Here is a 17159-nt window from a genome sequence, read left to right on the forward strand (position 1 = left end):
CTTAAATAGGAGAACAATTAAACAAGAGTTTTTTACGTGGTTCAGCAGTTAAATCTGCCTAGTCCACGAGTCTATGTTATTAGAGCTTGGGAGTTTTCTGGAAACTTTTCAGAGAATAGTTGCCCAGAGTTTTCTCTCAAGAAATCAGAAATCGATCATTTACAAATGGATTTTCCTTCTTTATTTATAGAGAAGGTTTGCAGAATTCATTCCCACATATCCCAGGAAGATATTCTCTTAATCAATTAATACAATGTTATTTAATGCATTATTTCCTATATACATGGAAACGTCCCACAAAATGTGGGATCGGATAACAGATTAAATGATATCCCTTAAACATTGGGATTGTACAACAATAAATATATTCACATGTAATTGATTAACTCGGATACGGAATTCATCAAATCCCCGAGACTATAGTGTCAAACCATGGCCATTGCGAGCTTAGAGAATATTTGAGGCTACACATCCTTGTCCATTTCGAGGTAGTTACTTACAACAACGCAGCCTGACTGAAGGATCATATGGCAACTGTGTAAATTTCGAGCTCAGACTTGACGAGCCTAGATTTTGGGGTCATAACTTCTCATGCTCGAAATCTGGGTATAACATTTTGCCCCCTCAAAAGTATCAGTTCGAATCCCATGAGAAGGAAACTTTTGAACTGCCCCTCTTGGAAATTGTACCATTAATTGCATTCGAGTGTGGACACGCATCAGCTAGGGAATGAAGGGCCAAAGTACTTGAATGTCTTTTGCACCATGCACACGTCCGTCCGTCTGCCAACTTTATGGCGCCATCCTTTCATTTGTTCCTAACCGTTTGTTTAGATACCGAATTTGGCCAACGGTCTAGATCAATTCAACGTTTAACATCCTTTTGGGCCTATAAATATGCATGTGTTATCTTCTTCCCCTTCTTCACTTTTATTTTCAAACTTTTAGAAAGGAAAAAGAGAAACCAGAACCTGTGTTGCCCTTGCATGTTCTCCAAACCAAGAAAACAAAACAACGTTGGCTTGTTCGACTCCGTGAGATCGTTCTTGTAACCGCTCCTTCGATTGTCAATCTCTCTGTATCCACCAGCTACATTGTGTAAGTTTCTGATCTTCATTTACCTGTTCTTCTTTTTTCATGTTTCTTTTGTAAAAATGGTATCTCTGGTTTCTATTAGATTTATAGGGTCTCGCTCTTGCATTAAGCAAGTTTTCTGATTTGAGTAGTTTTTGCATGTTTAGAATGAAGGTTTAAATTGGAAAATTTAGGGTAGAAATGTGTAAAAATTGTCTTTTTCTGGTAATGGGGGGTTTCATGTAGCTTAAGAAATAGGGTTTTGGACTTAGGGTTTTTAAATTGCACGTTTCCCAAAAATATCGCCTTTTTGAGTAACCGCCAACTTTTTCCCTGAAAATCCGGGATTCTAAAAAATAAATCCACTTTTCCCCCTTCATGTCAAATACACGCTCGGGGCTCGATTCTTTCAATAGCTCAGGTTTCTTCCGAGCCCGATCTCGTTTTTTTGATCGAGCTTATTCCATGGTCTCAAGTACTCGAGCTCGAACCATCTCAATTTTTATCCTTGATTTCTTGTGTGCCTGGCCCTCACCCTTTTTCTTTCTTGCTAGATGTTGCAGAATTTGGAAAAACGGTGGGGGTCATTACTCACAATGCCTTATTCACCGAAGACTCCGAGCCCAAAGTCACCCTTTTCTTGGAATCAGCCGCTGATTCATGAGCACGAATTGAGGAGTGAGCAAGAGGAGACTCGAGCTCACTTTCGATGCCAAATCGACGAGGTCGAAGAGAGAAAGAGGAAAAAACTTTGGGTCGCAATCTATCTAGACCCGAACCCCGAGCCCAGACCAATTCCTCTCGACCATACTCTTAAAGTAATGGTCGCTTTCAAACCGGGTGAACTCAAATTTTTACTGATGGAAGAATCAACAAATCGTCTATCCACCTCGCAACCGACCGCCATTCCCACTTCGAAGGGAGAGTTTTTCGAGGCCGAGCACTATTGGATCTCGATTTCCTCATTGGAACAAATAACCAACATCCTAGCTCACCACGACCTAGGATTGTCAGGCTTGCTAAGGTGTCGAGCTCTGACTTCCAATGAGCACAGCTGCTACGCCCCGGGAGATGGCAATCCCGACAATAAGCTGAAGCTTGCGGCTTGAAGCCACAAGCATATGAAGGCAGGGGCCTTATTGCCCTTGAAGTCCTTTTTTAAGGACTTTCTGGATTTTGTTGGGCTCGCGCCCTTCCAACTCCAGACCAACTCGTACAGGGTCTTGTCAGCCCTGAGGTCGCTTTACCACGAATTAAAGTGGGAAGGACCTTCGCCAAGGGAGATTATATATCTCTTTTGCCTAAAAAGAAACCCCTCCCGGGCTGAGGGAGGAGATGGCTTCTGCTACCTTTAGAGCTATCCCAGGGAGAAGAAGGTTTTCGAGGACATACCCAACCATCCTCCTAACTTCAAACTGGCGTTCTTTTGGACGAACGGCCTGACTCCCTCCAAATATTACTCGTTCAGATGAATACGTAAGCATACGACCCTTTTCCTCTCATGCTCAACTTTTGTTTAGGCTCGAATTATCTCCATAACGTATTCCATTCTTTCAGCTAACTATCACCGTCCCACTCCCACGGACGCAATGAAGGAGCATAAAGAAGCTTTGCTCCAACTTTCTTATGGCAGGCACTCCATATCTTATCTTCTCCACGAAGATAGGATTTGAGCCTGCGGCCTCCTGGAGAAGGACCAATCAACAAATGATAGAGCCTACAAGAAGTATACCAAGTGGGAGTTTGTGCTTCTCCCAACCGACAGTCTTCCTCCGAGGCGAAGCTTTAAGGCATGATCCCCAGCTCACCGTCACAGGAGTCCATGCTCGAGGAACGATGCCAATGATGAGGCCTCGAGCTCGAGTGACAGAGGTAAGGTCATTCTTAGCTCAGCCTTATGGTCTCCTTCCCTACTTAAACATAAACCCGACACCCTGATCTTATGCAAAGATGATAGGGACAACTTTTATGTATGGTCATGGGTAGATGATAGGGTCCATAGGTTTGATAGCTGGCTAGGGAAATATGACACAATGTATTTTCTGAATGAGGTTTGGGATGGAATAGCCATCCAATACGGGACAAACGACTATAGGGACCTTTTGAGGTTGACTTCCACGTATAGGGAAGGGACTCCCCCAGCCTCCTCTGAAGATGGGGGAATTACCTGGTCGCCGAGCATGAGCTCGGGGGAGAGTTCCAGTTAGGTTCCCTGTCACTTGTCTTTAATTCTTTTAATTGTTTGCTTTACACTAATTTTAGCATTTTAAGCTCGTTTTCTAATGTGATTGTCCAGGTACAATGGATTCCGACCTCGAGAACATGCTCGCTAGTGGTGAGGGGGCCAAGCATAGCAAGCGCCCGAGGGCCTCACAGAAAACTGGCCGGCCTGCTAAGATCCCTAAGAGGACCGAGAAAACTCCTCCTCCCCCACTCCTACTGTTACGAGCCCGGTTACGGACCCCACTCCCCAGGTCGAGATTCCTACGGGAGATGCTCCTCCGCCTCCTGCCATCCAGATCCTTCCGACCCTTGGCCCTCTTCCGAAGAAACCAGCGATGACTAAGGGGTGCATGTTGTCAATTTCTACTCATGTTGATGAGTATGTCATCGACAACGCTGCCGGGACTCACGAAGCCACTCTTGGCTTGGACGTCCTGTCTCGGGTAGGCCAAAGCATCAACAATCTCGGGGCTCCTCAATGGCAGTTCCTGATCAATGCTCGGGACTCTAATGTCCTTTTTGACAAGAGTACCGAACTCATATCCTCGATAATTTTTCTTACCTCGCTATTTATTGTGATTTTATTTGGAGCATGCTCTAACTTGATTTGTTTGTGTGTTAGGCTTTTACTGTAGTTGCTTAGCTGAATTATAAGCTGAACAATGAGGTTCATGCAAGCAAGTCTTATGCTCAGGAGTTGAAGGAACTCCAGCTCAAACTCACCGACGAGTTTAAGGCTGCAAGGTCAAAGCTGGAGGCTAAGATCGAGAAGGTGAAGGTTGAGCTTAAAGAGAAGAGCTCCAGAGTCAAGGAGCTTAATAAGATCAATGCCAAGCTTGAGGAGGAGAAAAAGGCCACCTTCGAGATAATAGAGGGCGAAAAAGCTCGTCTCCTCGAGGAGTTCAAGCAAAGGAAGGATCGGGCAGTTGACTTGGACATGTACAGGATTTGCGCCAGCAACGCCGATCTCGACTCGAGCTTCTTGGGCTCTTTTGAGGAAGAGCTTGTGGCCAAATGGCAAGCTCGACTTGATGCGGAGGAAGCTGCTCGGGAGGATGCTGAGAAGGCCAAAGAGGATGTTGAGAAGGCTAAGGAGGGTGCTCCTACCTCCTAAATCTTGATTCTGGGCTGCGTCCCTCGGAATCTTATGTAATAGTTTATACCTTTTGTTTGTCATGCCCTTGGGGCAAAAACAATTTACAGCTTGTAAATGAGCTTTTGATATTTTTAATACCATGCTCGTCTTCACTTTAATATTTTTGCTTTACATCTCTCTGATCGAAACATTTTAAGCAATTTTTATATTAAGAGTCTGCTTTTATTCTTGTTTATCCATACAAACACATGTTGGATTTAGGCTCGAGTTTCCATACATTCTCGCATAGTTTGCTCGATAAATCCGTATCCGATCTCATTATTTGTCAAGGTCGGAACTTACTTTTACCATGCACTCGAAAGTACTTATATGGTGTGTAAGATAAGTATTTTAGTTGTATTATGTTTTTCTAGTTACTTTTCCTCGTCCTCGGGTAGCTCCTCGAGGTTGTGAGGTTGAAAATTTTGTTGCAAAATACTCCAACCTCAGTATCGACTTAGCTTGCAGTAGGTTAATTTTTGCCCACTTATGTCGATCAATTTTAGCTGGTTTGTTCCAAATCTATTTAGGTCGTGTTTGGTTCGTAATCCATACACTTATATATTTTCGATCTAGTTATATCTAGATCGTACTGGTTCGCGTTTCTAGTCATATCTAGACACTTTATTTTAAATAATTTGGCTATGTCCAAATTTTAGCTAGCGTATTTGGTTATATCCAAACACTTTATTTTTAATAATTTGGTTATGTCCAAATTTTAGCTCGCGTATTTGGCTATATCCAAACACTTTGTTTTTAATAATTTGGTTATGTCCAAATTTTAGCTCGCGTATTTGATTATATCCAAACATTTTTTTTAATAATTTGGTTATGTCCAAATTTTCGCTCGCGTATTTGGTTATATCCAAACACTTTGTTTTTAATAATTTGGTTATGTCCAAATTTTAGCTCGCGTATTTGGTTATATCCAAACACTTTGTTTTTAATAATTTTTTTTTTTCAAACTGATGGTATATATACCACTGATGCCCCCTTAATATCTTATGAGTGTGATCATAGGTTATTGAATTAAGAGAGTTTGCAAAAAATACAACATATTGAAACAACATTGAACTTTATTCAAAATTGAACAATTTATCAATAGAAACCTTGTAAAGATAAACAAGCATGGTTACAGGAGACATCATTCCTACACTATTGATAGTAAGGTCGTAGATGTTCACCATTCCATGCTCGTGGTACCAATTCTCTGTTTAATCTTGCCAATTTGTAGATCCCGGGTCGAATGATTGACTCGATCTGATAAGGTCCTTCCCAATTAGGTCCAAGTACGACAGCAGCTGGGTCTCTTGTAGCTAGAAACACGCGCCTTAACACCAAGTCTCCCAACCCGAACTTTCTTTCCCGAACCTTTTTATTGAAATATCTGGTAGCTCGCTGTTGATATGCCGCATTTTTCAGTTGAGCTTCATCCCGTGTTTCTTCAATCAGGTCCAGACTTACTTTGAGCTGGGAATGGTTCGAGGCTTGATCATAAGCATGGCTACGAATAGTGGGTATTTCGACCTCGATTGGTAACATGGCCTTGCATCCATATGCCAGAGAGAAAAGAGTATGTCATGTTGAAGTGCGAGCCGTAGTTCGATATGCCCACAAAACTTGGGGCAACTCCTCGTGCCATTTTCCTTTAGCTTCTTCCAATTTCTTTTTCATAGAACTCTTAAGAGTCTTATTCACAGCTTCGACTTGGCCATTTGCTTGGGGATGGGCAACAGACGAAAAGCTCTTTATTATCCCGTTTCTCTCACAAAAATTGGTGAACAATTCACTGTCGAATTGAGTACCATTATCTGATACTATTTTTTTTTGGCATTCCATATCGGCAGATGATGTTCTTTACCACAAAGTCCAAGACTTTTTTCGAGGTAATCGTTGCTAGAGGTTCGGCCTTGGTCCATGTTGCGAAAATTAAAGCTACGTAAGTATACGTAATCGCCTTTGTAGTTTATTTCGGTAAGACCGATATCGTTCCCATGGAGATTAATTTATCAATTACCAAATAATTAATTTTTAGTTTCTATTTGACTAATGAAAACTGGATTTGTGAATTTTGAAAACAAAAAAACAGAAATAAATGAAAATTGCAGAAATCAAATAATAACAAGAACACAAGGATTAAATTCACTGTAAAACAATTAGGAATCCTAATCTTCTCTACTATCCACTCTATTATTCTTTAATGCAATTACTATTGAAACTCTTCTCACTGAAATGATAGACATACAAAAGTGTTAACTATTCGAGTTAAGAAATAGAAAACTCGACCTAATGTGAATTCCCTATATTTCTATGGTCAATTCAAACAATAGGAAGCAATGAATACAGCCCTAAATCACATAAACCAATTTGATACTCTCGTTCTAAATTGAAATCTATGTCTATTCAATTTTAGCATATTTAAATCTCACTTTTCAGATTTTGATTCAAATTCATAAATCGTATGTAAAAGGTGATCAATCATTCACATACACAATAAACACAAACTGAATAGATTTCAGATGAAGAAGAAATAGATAAATGCATTAAATCATAATAGAGTTTGATAACTCTACAAAATAGAGTTATTTTACCACTTTTTATGTGCTAATTGTTGCTTAATTCTTGAGTTTTTAAATAATTTATTAAGTTTTTAAGTAATTTTGAATTTATTAGTCTTATCATAATTTTATATACTTTTGTATGTTTTTATAATTATTTTGTTGTAAAATGTTGTAGTTAATTATTTGAATTATTGTAGTTGAATTTGAGGTAAAAAAATGTTGTATTATTGAATTTAAATGTTAAATATAAATTAAGTTATAATTAATGTTTTCAAAGAATTAAATTGATTTATTTTATAGTTGAAAATATTTTATTATGATTTAGTTTATGTTTATTTTGTAGGGAAGTTGTTGCAATTTTGGGCTTTGAAAAGTAAGGAAAAGAAGGAAGAAAGGTGGCATTTTTTGATATAAAAGAAAGGAAAGTTGGTATTTTTGAAATACCAAAAGCAGGCCCAAGGCCCAATGCCATGAAGCCCAGGCGCCAGAAGCTCTTTCAGCAGCTCCCAGCTCACGTTCAGCTGCCTCTTGACTACTTGAAGCTCCAGCAAAGTCAACCGAAGTCACCAAGACCAACCTCCAAGCTGCAGCCTCCAGCCTTCACGCTAGCATGCCCTCTTCAGCACCTTCAGCAAGCCAGGACCACCGAAACCCCAAACCAGCCCCTTTATTTATCTTGAGCCCAACAAATGCTAATGTTTCCTTGTCCCACAATTGCCAAAAATGCCAACTTTTTACCCCACTTTCTACACATTTTACCCCAAAACATCATTATTACACCCTATAATTTACCCATATTTGCCATATTATAATTAATTAAATTAATTTAATTAATTTAAATTGATTATTTTAATAATCCCATTTTGGCTATAAATATGGTATTTCAAGACCATTTAGGGTGGCCATTTTGAGAGGGGGGAGGTTACTATACCATAATTTCTACACATTCAAAACATTTAAATTCTCTTCTTCTTCTTCTTCTTCTTTTTGGTTATTTTCTATGTATTTTTAGAGGAAATTTTGGGGGTTCATCCTCCAAATTTTCCTATTTATGTTTGTAATTTTTATTTTGTATTTGCTATTCTAGTTATGAGTTTCTAATCTTTTTTAGATTATTAAGGTGATGATGAAACAATTTGTAACTAGATAGTATTTATTTTGTATGTTGATTTCCCATTTTGTGCAACAAAGTTTATGAAATTTTCTTCTTCAAATATCTTCTTTCATCTTAAATATCATGTATTTTGGATTGTTAGCACATATTTACACTTTGTTCTTCATTTTGCAAAAACATAATATTCTTTGTGTAAGATGTGTTATTAAATTGTACACATCCATGCTTAGAACAAAAATATTATGTTTTGCCTTATAAATAATGTTCATTGATTTATTTGTTATTTCATTAGATTGATTTACACTAAATGCTTTGAAATTATAAATTTGAAAAGTGAAGAAAAATCTTATATTTTTAGAAGTAATTTGTGCTTAAAATTATAAATCTATTTGGAAAATGATAGTTTAATTTATTTTAACTATCACTAAAACTTGGGAATCAAAGTACTTATAAATATTATTGAACTTATATTTTGTGGATTCTAATCCTTAATAATCTTATTTTACCATCTTGTTTACAATTATTAATTTAGTAATATATATTGTCTTTAATTTCTATATTATTGTTTTTTATTTTATTTTCATTATTCAAAAATCTCTTCAATCATTGGAACTAGGTTAGAATTTATTAATTTTGATTTAAAATAGTTTTCTTTTCGATTTTAGACAACTACTTTGGGTTCGATCTCGTGCTTACACGAACACTATTCTATAAATACGATTCGTGCGCTTGCGAGTATAAATATTTAAAACATACCCGTTTTGGGTCCATCAGAGTTTCAAGAGAGTCAATTAGAAAACCTAAACAGAAATTTAGTTCATAAACATGACTAAATCAAACATAAACATAAAATCAAAAGATAAAGAAAAAGAACTCTAGGTTTTTGTTTCTTCTCTAGCCTCCTTGCTTAATCTGATCTCCTCCTCTTAAAAACGTCATTAAGGAAGCTTTTATAGACCATAATTCATTTTTGCATGAAAAGACAAGATTACCCCTGAAAATTCCCCTAAATTGTATTTCTGTACGGACCCTAGCGCTGGGGCGCCACGGGATAGCGCTGGGGCGCTGAAATGTAGCGCCTAGGCGCTACAACCCGCATCAAAACATGCTCTCTATTTCTCGGGAGCGCTGGGGCGCTACTTTGCACAGAATAAAACTGAACTCGTTTTGAATAGCCTGCAACATCATCTCATTGTATTTTGATCATAACTCCTTCAATATAACTCCGAATTGAATGATTAAAAAATTTATGGATAGCTAAGAGAAATATCTACAACTTCTATTTCTAGAAGTGTTTCCAGAAAGTGAATAAATCCTGGTAAAAATTCGGCTTAAAGTCTTAGACTTGCTTATAGAACATAAACGACGTGTGTTGAGCATCTTTAATGTAGTATTTTCCACACATAATGTCTTGAAACTCCACAATCAACACTAAATCCATCTTATTCATCATATTTAACATGTTTCTTCTCATTTCACTCCATATTATGTACTTGACCATTAAAACCTGAAACAAGAAGAAAACAAGCGTAAATCTGCACTAATCAATCCTAAATAACTAAAAACACAACCTAAAACGATCTCTAAAACAAACCCAAAATGACCCTAACAAATTCCCCCAAACTTAACCTTTACTCACCCTCGAGTAAAGAACTCCAAACAATCCTAAAAACCTAAAACAACCAATCAAAAACAAATCAAGTTGACAACAACAAATTAAGCCTCCAAATTATGTCTGTCTTGCTCGTATAGTTTTCAGAAAAAGAATACAACCATAATGATAATCTAGAATTTTGATAAAAATATTTCTTCAACTCACTCAAATCACAACAAATATATGCTCTCCTAATCATGATAAATAAATAACATGCATTTGAATCCATTTAAACTTACCAAATTACTCACCACAAACCATCAAATCTTTTTATCTCATATGCTTGCTTCACTTACTACTCTCCACTAATATAAACAACACATGCCCAAGAATCAATAAGACTTTTATAGCTTACAACGATAGGCTTAGGCATAGGTAGATGAAATGTCATTTCAGCTCAAAATTACCATAAGCATACAAACCATACGAACCAAACTTGATATCCACATTACAGCCCAAAGACAATCCCAATATTTTTTTCTTTTTAGATTGAGAAAATTCACACTTACATTTCATTTTCTTTCCAAATTACACTCCCCCAAACTTTTTTTTTTCACTGAATGTTCAAAAAGAGTGTAATCTACTTTCAATATATTTTTTTTTCTCATAATATTTCTCAATCTATTTTTCTTCATTTTTTTTCTTCTATTGATAACACCCAATCCAAAATACATACCATTACAAAACCACTCCCTAATCATCATTCACTTATATGCTCATGGTAATTATTCATGGGAAAGAAACATTATAACTTCTTTCAAGTAGACTCAAAATAGGTGTCACAACAAAGAATTTAACGTAAGGCTCAAAAAGAAGGAAACTAGGGATTAAATTAATCAAGGCTGGCTTGAAAGGCTCAATCGTTCCAAAAATGGCCTAAATCACCTTCCTAAAGATGCATTATCTAGGATTTCGTCTCAAGTAGCAAGCAAGCAAGTTCTAAGCATAATCATCCATCTTTACTTAAACCAAAATTTAGCAAGCATAAATATCATCAAATGCACAAAATTTATCTAAAAAATCATGATCAAGCTCTCAAATATTTAAATGGACCCAAGCAACTCAAAGAAATATTCAATCAAGCACACAGATTTGGTTCAATTTTTATGGCTTTCATTTCATCAAACTATATGAGCAATTCATTCATTCATTATCATCGGCTAATCATTATCAACTTGACTAATCAAACATTCTAAACACCCTAGACACAACACAACCTAAAAAAAAACTACATAATAAAGAAAACAAAGACTATTACAAAAAACATACGCAATATAAACACAACAAAGGTCTTCCCCCAAACTTATGTAATACACTGTCCCCAATGTACAAATATAGTAAAAGAGAAGAAACTTACCAGTGATGACAACACGAGTGTCAAAAGGGAGGAGGCAGTGGAGGAGTCGGAGATGGAGGATAAGAAAAATAATGGGTGTCTGCCTCATTCATTGACCAACGCTGAACTAAGCCATTCAAACAATCCACATGAGTAAGCTCATAAGCATGTCGCTGATTCATGTACATGTGCATATTCTGGTGATACTGGATGAGATATTGATTTTGTTGTATAATGTAGTCCAACTGATTAGAAGTTCCTTGCAGTCCAGAGTCGATGGGATCCCCGATAGCAACCAATAGCGGATCAGCTGGTGGAGGCTCCATATGCTCGTCTTGGGCTGGGATGTTTGCCCGAGGCTGTGGGGCTGGTGCAACAGTGAGAAGAGGATATTCTGCCACAATAGCACGAGTAATAGGAGCAGTAGGCTCCTCTGGAATATCAGTGGTATACTCAGGCACATTATGAGCTCGACATAAATCAGTAATAAAAGAGCCATGCCCAAGACCTCCCGTTGTAGTGCCCTGAGATATATGTTTTATACTTGTAGGAATAGCACGCTCAAGATCCAAAGAAAACCCTTTCATTATCGCATAAACCATAAGAGCACGCTGCACAGGAATGGTGGAAAAATGACTCACCGGAAGGAGACGACAACAAACAAAATATGTCCAAGCACGAGCCTCCCGATTCATTTGACACAATGGCATAGTTTGAGGCACCCCATTCTTCATAGTCCATTGAGCCCCCGGGAAACACACTGTAGCAGCCACCTAATCATAATCAATGTCATTTTTCAGAAAATTATAATATTGATCGCCAGCATCTTGTAAAGGAGTAGTTCCAAAAATAACATTAACCGAACAACGATTGACTTTTACTGTAACTCCTCTAACAAAGACTTCATTTTGCGAATCTTGCAGAAAATTAGCATAAAACTCATAGACCAGGGACTTGTTAACATTAGTCAAATTCCCCTTCACAAAAGTAGCCCATCCTCTACGCGCTATGTTAGCCCGTATAGGCTCATAAATCGGATCCTCATATGGCTCACGTTGAAACTCCATACCTCTTTCAGGAATCACTATCTTACGACACAATTTTTCATACCTGTGTGCCACATCTTTACTAACAAAATGATCAGTATCATATTCCGGTGGAGGCGAGGGGTCCCTATGATGCCTAGATGATGAAGCCCCAGTATTCCTTGTTTTAGGTCCCATTGCACACTAATCACAGCCTTTTTAGTCAAACAACAACCATCCAACACACCATCGACCCACAAATTTTTTTCACAACAAGTCTACCCAAATTTCAGCAGCACCTCCCCTTATTTTACTTCCTTTCCCAAAACAATAAGAATGCAGAATATACTCCACTAGCAAATATAATCACAATGATACACCAAAATCCTAAAGTTCTCTTCCACAATTTTCAAATTCACCCCAAACCTTGCTTAATAGAGATTAAAATTGAAAAATAAAGGAAGGGACCTTACTTGATGATAATCCATAAGCAAAAAGTTATGATGATGAGTCCACAAACTAAAACCCCATGAGAATAGATGGAATTTTCAGATTTGAAATTAGGGCTTGAATGTAGAATAAATGGTGTAGATTTTTAGAGAAAAATAGGATGATTGAGTGGTTGGGTATGTTGAATTTGTGGAATAAAGAGGTGTTTAGGGAAGGATTTGAGTGAGATCTAATGTAGAGTGGGTGGTTATGGAGGTAGAGAAAGAGAGAGAATCAGGGGTGAAGAAGAAGAAGAAAGGAATTTGGGGTAAAATTCGAAAAATTGGGGGTTTTTAAAATTTGGGGCCGAGGTAGCGCTGGGGCGCTGGTCTAATTATTTTTTTCTGGGCTCTTAGGTTCGTCTCAGCGCTGGGGCGCTGCCTTTGGTGCCTAGGCGCTGCCTGGGTATTGATTTGCTAGCTGTCTCTGACTTGAGCAGCACTGGGGCGCTGGTGTGTGGCGCCTAGGCACTACTCCTTGAAACAAATCCCTCCCTTTTTTATTTATTATTTATTTCTTTTTTTTTTCACGCTTTTCACGGTTTAACTTACAAAAATAATCCAAAAATTGACCAAAATAATAAAAACCAAAACAACACTTAAAATTGTTCAAAACTAAAGCAAAACAACTAAAAGAATGGGATGCCTCCCAAAAGCGCTGTCGTTAACGTCATCTAGCCGGACGCTGAACTCTCTACACTTTCAACTTGGGTCAAGTCCACCCCTTGCATCCTTGAGAGCCATCGTGTCATACGAGGAGAATTCCCTTCTACTGTTGAGAATATTGAAATTATCCCCAATGTCATCGAAACCTTCAAACTTGCCACACAATAGTATTTTCATACGACGTCGAATTGTTCGAAATCGTTCTTTGGTCTTCATCTTCTTTTTACCAATTGATTCTTGACAATCATTCACCACATCAACTCTACAACAGGTAGGAATTTCAGTTGCTGCAAATACATTAAAATTTATTACCTCATTTTGGACTCACAACCTTAACTCCCTCTTTTGTACGTCGATTAAAGCTCGTCCTGTGGCTAAGAATGGCCTTCCAAGAATGATTGGGACGTTGGCATCCTCCTCCATATCAAGTACAATAAAGTCTGTTGGGAAGATGAACTTGTCCACTTTTACCAGAACATCTTCAATAATACCCCGAGGATGAGCTATTGATCTGTTTGCCAACTGAAGAGTCACTGTTGTAGGTCTTGCTTCCCTAAGCTTCAATCTTCTGAAAACAGAAAGCGGCATTAGATTAATGCTCGCCTCCAAATCACATAGAGCATTAATGCTCTCAATATTCCCAATAGTGCAAGGTATTGTGAAACTCCCAGGATCTCTCAGTTTCTGAGGAAGCTTCCTTTGCAGAATGGTGCTGCACTCTTCAGTGAGTGCCACTGTCTCATAATCCTCCATCTTCCTGTTCTTGGACAGAATCTCCTTCATGAATTTCACATAACTCGACATTTGCTCCAAAGCCTCGACAAATGGGATGTTAATGTGAAGCTTTTTAAACACCTCAAGAAACTTTGAGAATTGTTTGTCAAGAGAATTCTTCCGGAGTCGTTGTGGACACGGGATTTTGACATTAGAATCAACAACTACCGGTTAAATCTTCTCTTGGGTTGCAAGGCCTTCAGTAACCTTTTCCTCCACTTGGGGCTCAACTTTTTCATAACTCTCCTCTTCTTCTGCCTTTTTTTCTTGAGTCCCTTTTAGAGAAGGACCTTCAATTTCTTTCTCGCTCCTCAGAGTGATAACTTGGCATTGCTCCTTAGGATTTACCACAGTATTGCTAGGTAAATTCCCTTGAGGCCTAGTATTCAACATATTGGCCAGCTGCCCCACTTGCATCTCCTAATTTCTGATGGCAGATCTAGTCTCAGTCATAAACTGAGTTTGAGTGGTGGTGAGGGTCAATAGGGCAGCCTGCAATTCACTAGGCTATTCTGTAGGAGCTGGTGGCCTAGGTTGCTGAGAGGTTGATGCTTATGGTGGAGTTTGAGTCATAGGTCGTTGATAATGTGGTTGAAACGGTTGTTGTTGGTCCTGATTATTTCTCCAAGAAAAGTTAGGATGGTTTCTCCACCCTGGATTATACGAGTTGGAGTAGGGGTTGTTGTAGGGCCTTTGAAAATTACCCACTGCCTGGACTTGAGCTTGATCTAATGGGACATTGTTGGGATCTAGAGCAGCTTGACACTAGTCAAAAGGATGAGGCCCCTCACACAATTCACACATTACTTGGGCTTGCACAACTTGGGCAGACATGGTATTTTGTTGCAGCTGCTTAGTTAGAGACGCAACTTGAGCAGTTAGGGCTGTGATTGCATCTAGTTCATGAACCCCTGCAACCTTTTTATTACTGCCCGCTCGTTCACTTGGCCATTGGTAATTATTAGTGGCCATTTCCTCTAAGAGTTCATAAGCTTCATTATCACTTTTGCTCATAAACGCTCCTCCCGCTGCTACATCAATGATTGTGCGAGTGGTACCACACAAACCATTGTAAAAGTTGTGGACCAACATCCACTTCTCAATACCGTGGTGGGGACATTTTCTGATCAAGTCCTTGAACCTCTCCCAAGCATCATACAAAGATTCTCCCTCAAGTTGAGAGAAGTTATTGATCTCCCCTCTCAGTTTAGTAGCCTTAGCAGGTGGAAAGAACTTCGCTAAGAACTTCTAAGCTAGAGCATCCCAAGTGGTGATAGTATTGGCCTCAAGTGAATTCATCCAACTTTTTGCTCGCTCCCTTAGTGAGAATGGGAACAAGCGCAATCTAATGGCATCATCACTCACCCCATTCATCTTGAAAGTGGCACACAACTCTAGGAAATGGGCTATGTGCATATTGGGGTCTTCAGTGGGGAGGCCACCAAATTGAACTACAGTTTGGACCATCTACAAGATAGCAGGCTTGATCTCAAAATTGTTTGCAGCAATGGTTGGAGGTCTGATGCATGAATGCACTCCTGTAATTTTAGGAAGTACATAATCTCTCAAAGTTCTTAGTCCTTGCTCCCTTGGAACCTCTGCAGTCCCTTGACCATTATTAACACCATTTCCCAAATTATCAACCATGGTAAACTCCAATCTCCTCTTTGTTTTCCGGTTCTGTCTGCACATTCTTTCAATTTCCAGATCTATTGGTATAATATCCTTTTGTCTATTGCTTCGCATATACCAACTAGTCCTGAAACACAATAGAACCTTGATCCAAATAAATGTTAAACTGAAATTAAATAAAATAAAATAACAAATCAAATTAGAACAAAAATTAAATTTATTGATATTAATAAAAACAGTCCCCAGCAATGGCGTCAAAAACTTGTTGCGAAAATTAAAGCTACGCAAGTATACGTGTTACACCCAGATTTCGAGCCATAAGGATTGTGATCTCGAAAGCTGGATTCACAATGAATGGACTCGTAATGTTTGGAACGTGTCCGCAACCTAGGCATCGAGCCTGCGAAGCAGAGACGACTTCGTAGATGGTAGCCTCGAGATCCTCACAAGCTCGAAAGACAGACATCGAAGTACGTCTGTTCTCGGGATGACCTTGGATCAGGGGGTCCGAGCCTGACACAATTATGAGCTCGAAGTCGCATTATCTCGGGAAGATGCTATAGCTCAATGGTCAATAAGAGAACTGGGTGAATATGGCATTGGTGATAGAATATAATGACTATGAATATCTTAGTGAATCATCAATGGGAGACGCGGTCTACATTGATTGCTATAAATCCCCTATAATCAAGGGATATTAATTGTTCAGTTATACGCCCCCTGATCTTCAGGGGACATTTCCTTGTATATAGGATTGCAGGCTTTTAATGCCATTTAATTTATTTGCATAAACAGAATAACCTCCCGAAATATGTGGGATAGTATTATGAGATCTTCTCTATAAATAGAGAGGTCATGCACCATTGTAAGGGAGGGAATTTTGGTGATCTTGAGAGAAACTCTGGAGAATTCTTCTTAAAGAATTTCCAGAAATCATCTTAAGTTTAATAACAAAGACTCGTGGACTAGGCAGAGTTAACTGCTGAACCACGTAAAAAATCCCATTTGTGTTATCAGTTTATTTTCATTGGCCATAACCGATTATTGTTTTCGTGCTCTTATTTCACTGTTGACGAAAAACGGCGTCAATAGTTTGGTGCTTTCATTGAGAGCCTTAAGCATTCAGTCCCTGAACAAGTTATGGCCGCTAATAATCAGAATGTTCCTGAAGAAAATTATCCAAGACGTCCTGGGAAACAGCCGATGGAAAACCCATATGTCGAAGAGAGAAGCGGATCCTCCGATTCTCGGGGACCACCCGCTCCACCAAGAGATGAGGATATGTATTACAATCCTGAGCGATATGTTCCCATCGTGGAACTTGAGAACCGGCAGCTGAAACAGCAGTTGGCAAAAGCCAACAAGCGAAATGAGGAGTTAGCAAGGATAGCCGCAGAGGCGCAGTTGGCTCAGCCCCCGCCTCCGCGTGAAAACCAAGCTCCTCCTCCTAGGGACGTGCATGTTCCTCCCCGTAGGCC

General features: G+C 38.8%; 1 non-coding gene across 1 annotated transcript; it reads left to right on the forward strand.

The window, feature by feature from the left end:
- Positions 1 to 15151: 15151 nt before the first annotated feature.
- LOC133798807 (small nucleolar RNA R71) lies at positions 15152 to 15258 on the forward strand. The gene has a single exon (XR_009876026.1). It is a non-coding gene; the product is annotated as a small nucleolar RNA R71 (small nucleolar RNA).
- Positions 15259 to 17159: the final 1901 nt, after the last annotated feature.

The sequence above is a fragment of the Humulus lupulus genome, chromosome 8, assembly GCF_963169125.1.
Source record: "Humulus lupulus chromosome 8, drHumLupu1.1, whole genome shotgun sequence".
Taxonomy (NCBI): Eukaryota; Viridiplantae; Streptophyta; class Magnoliopsida; order Rosales; family Cannabaceae; genus Humulus; species Humulus lupulus.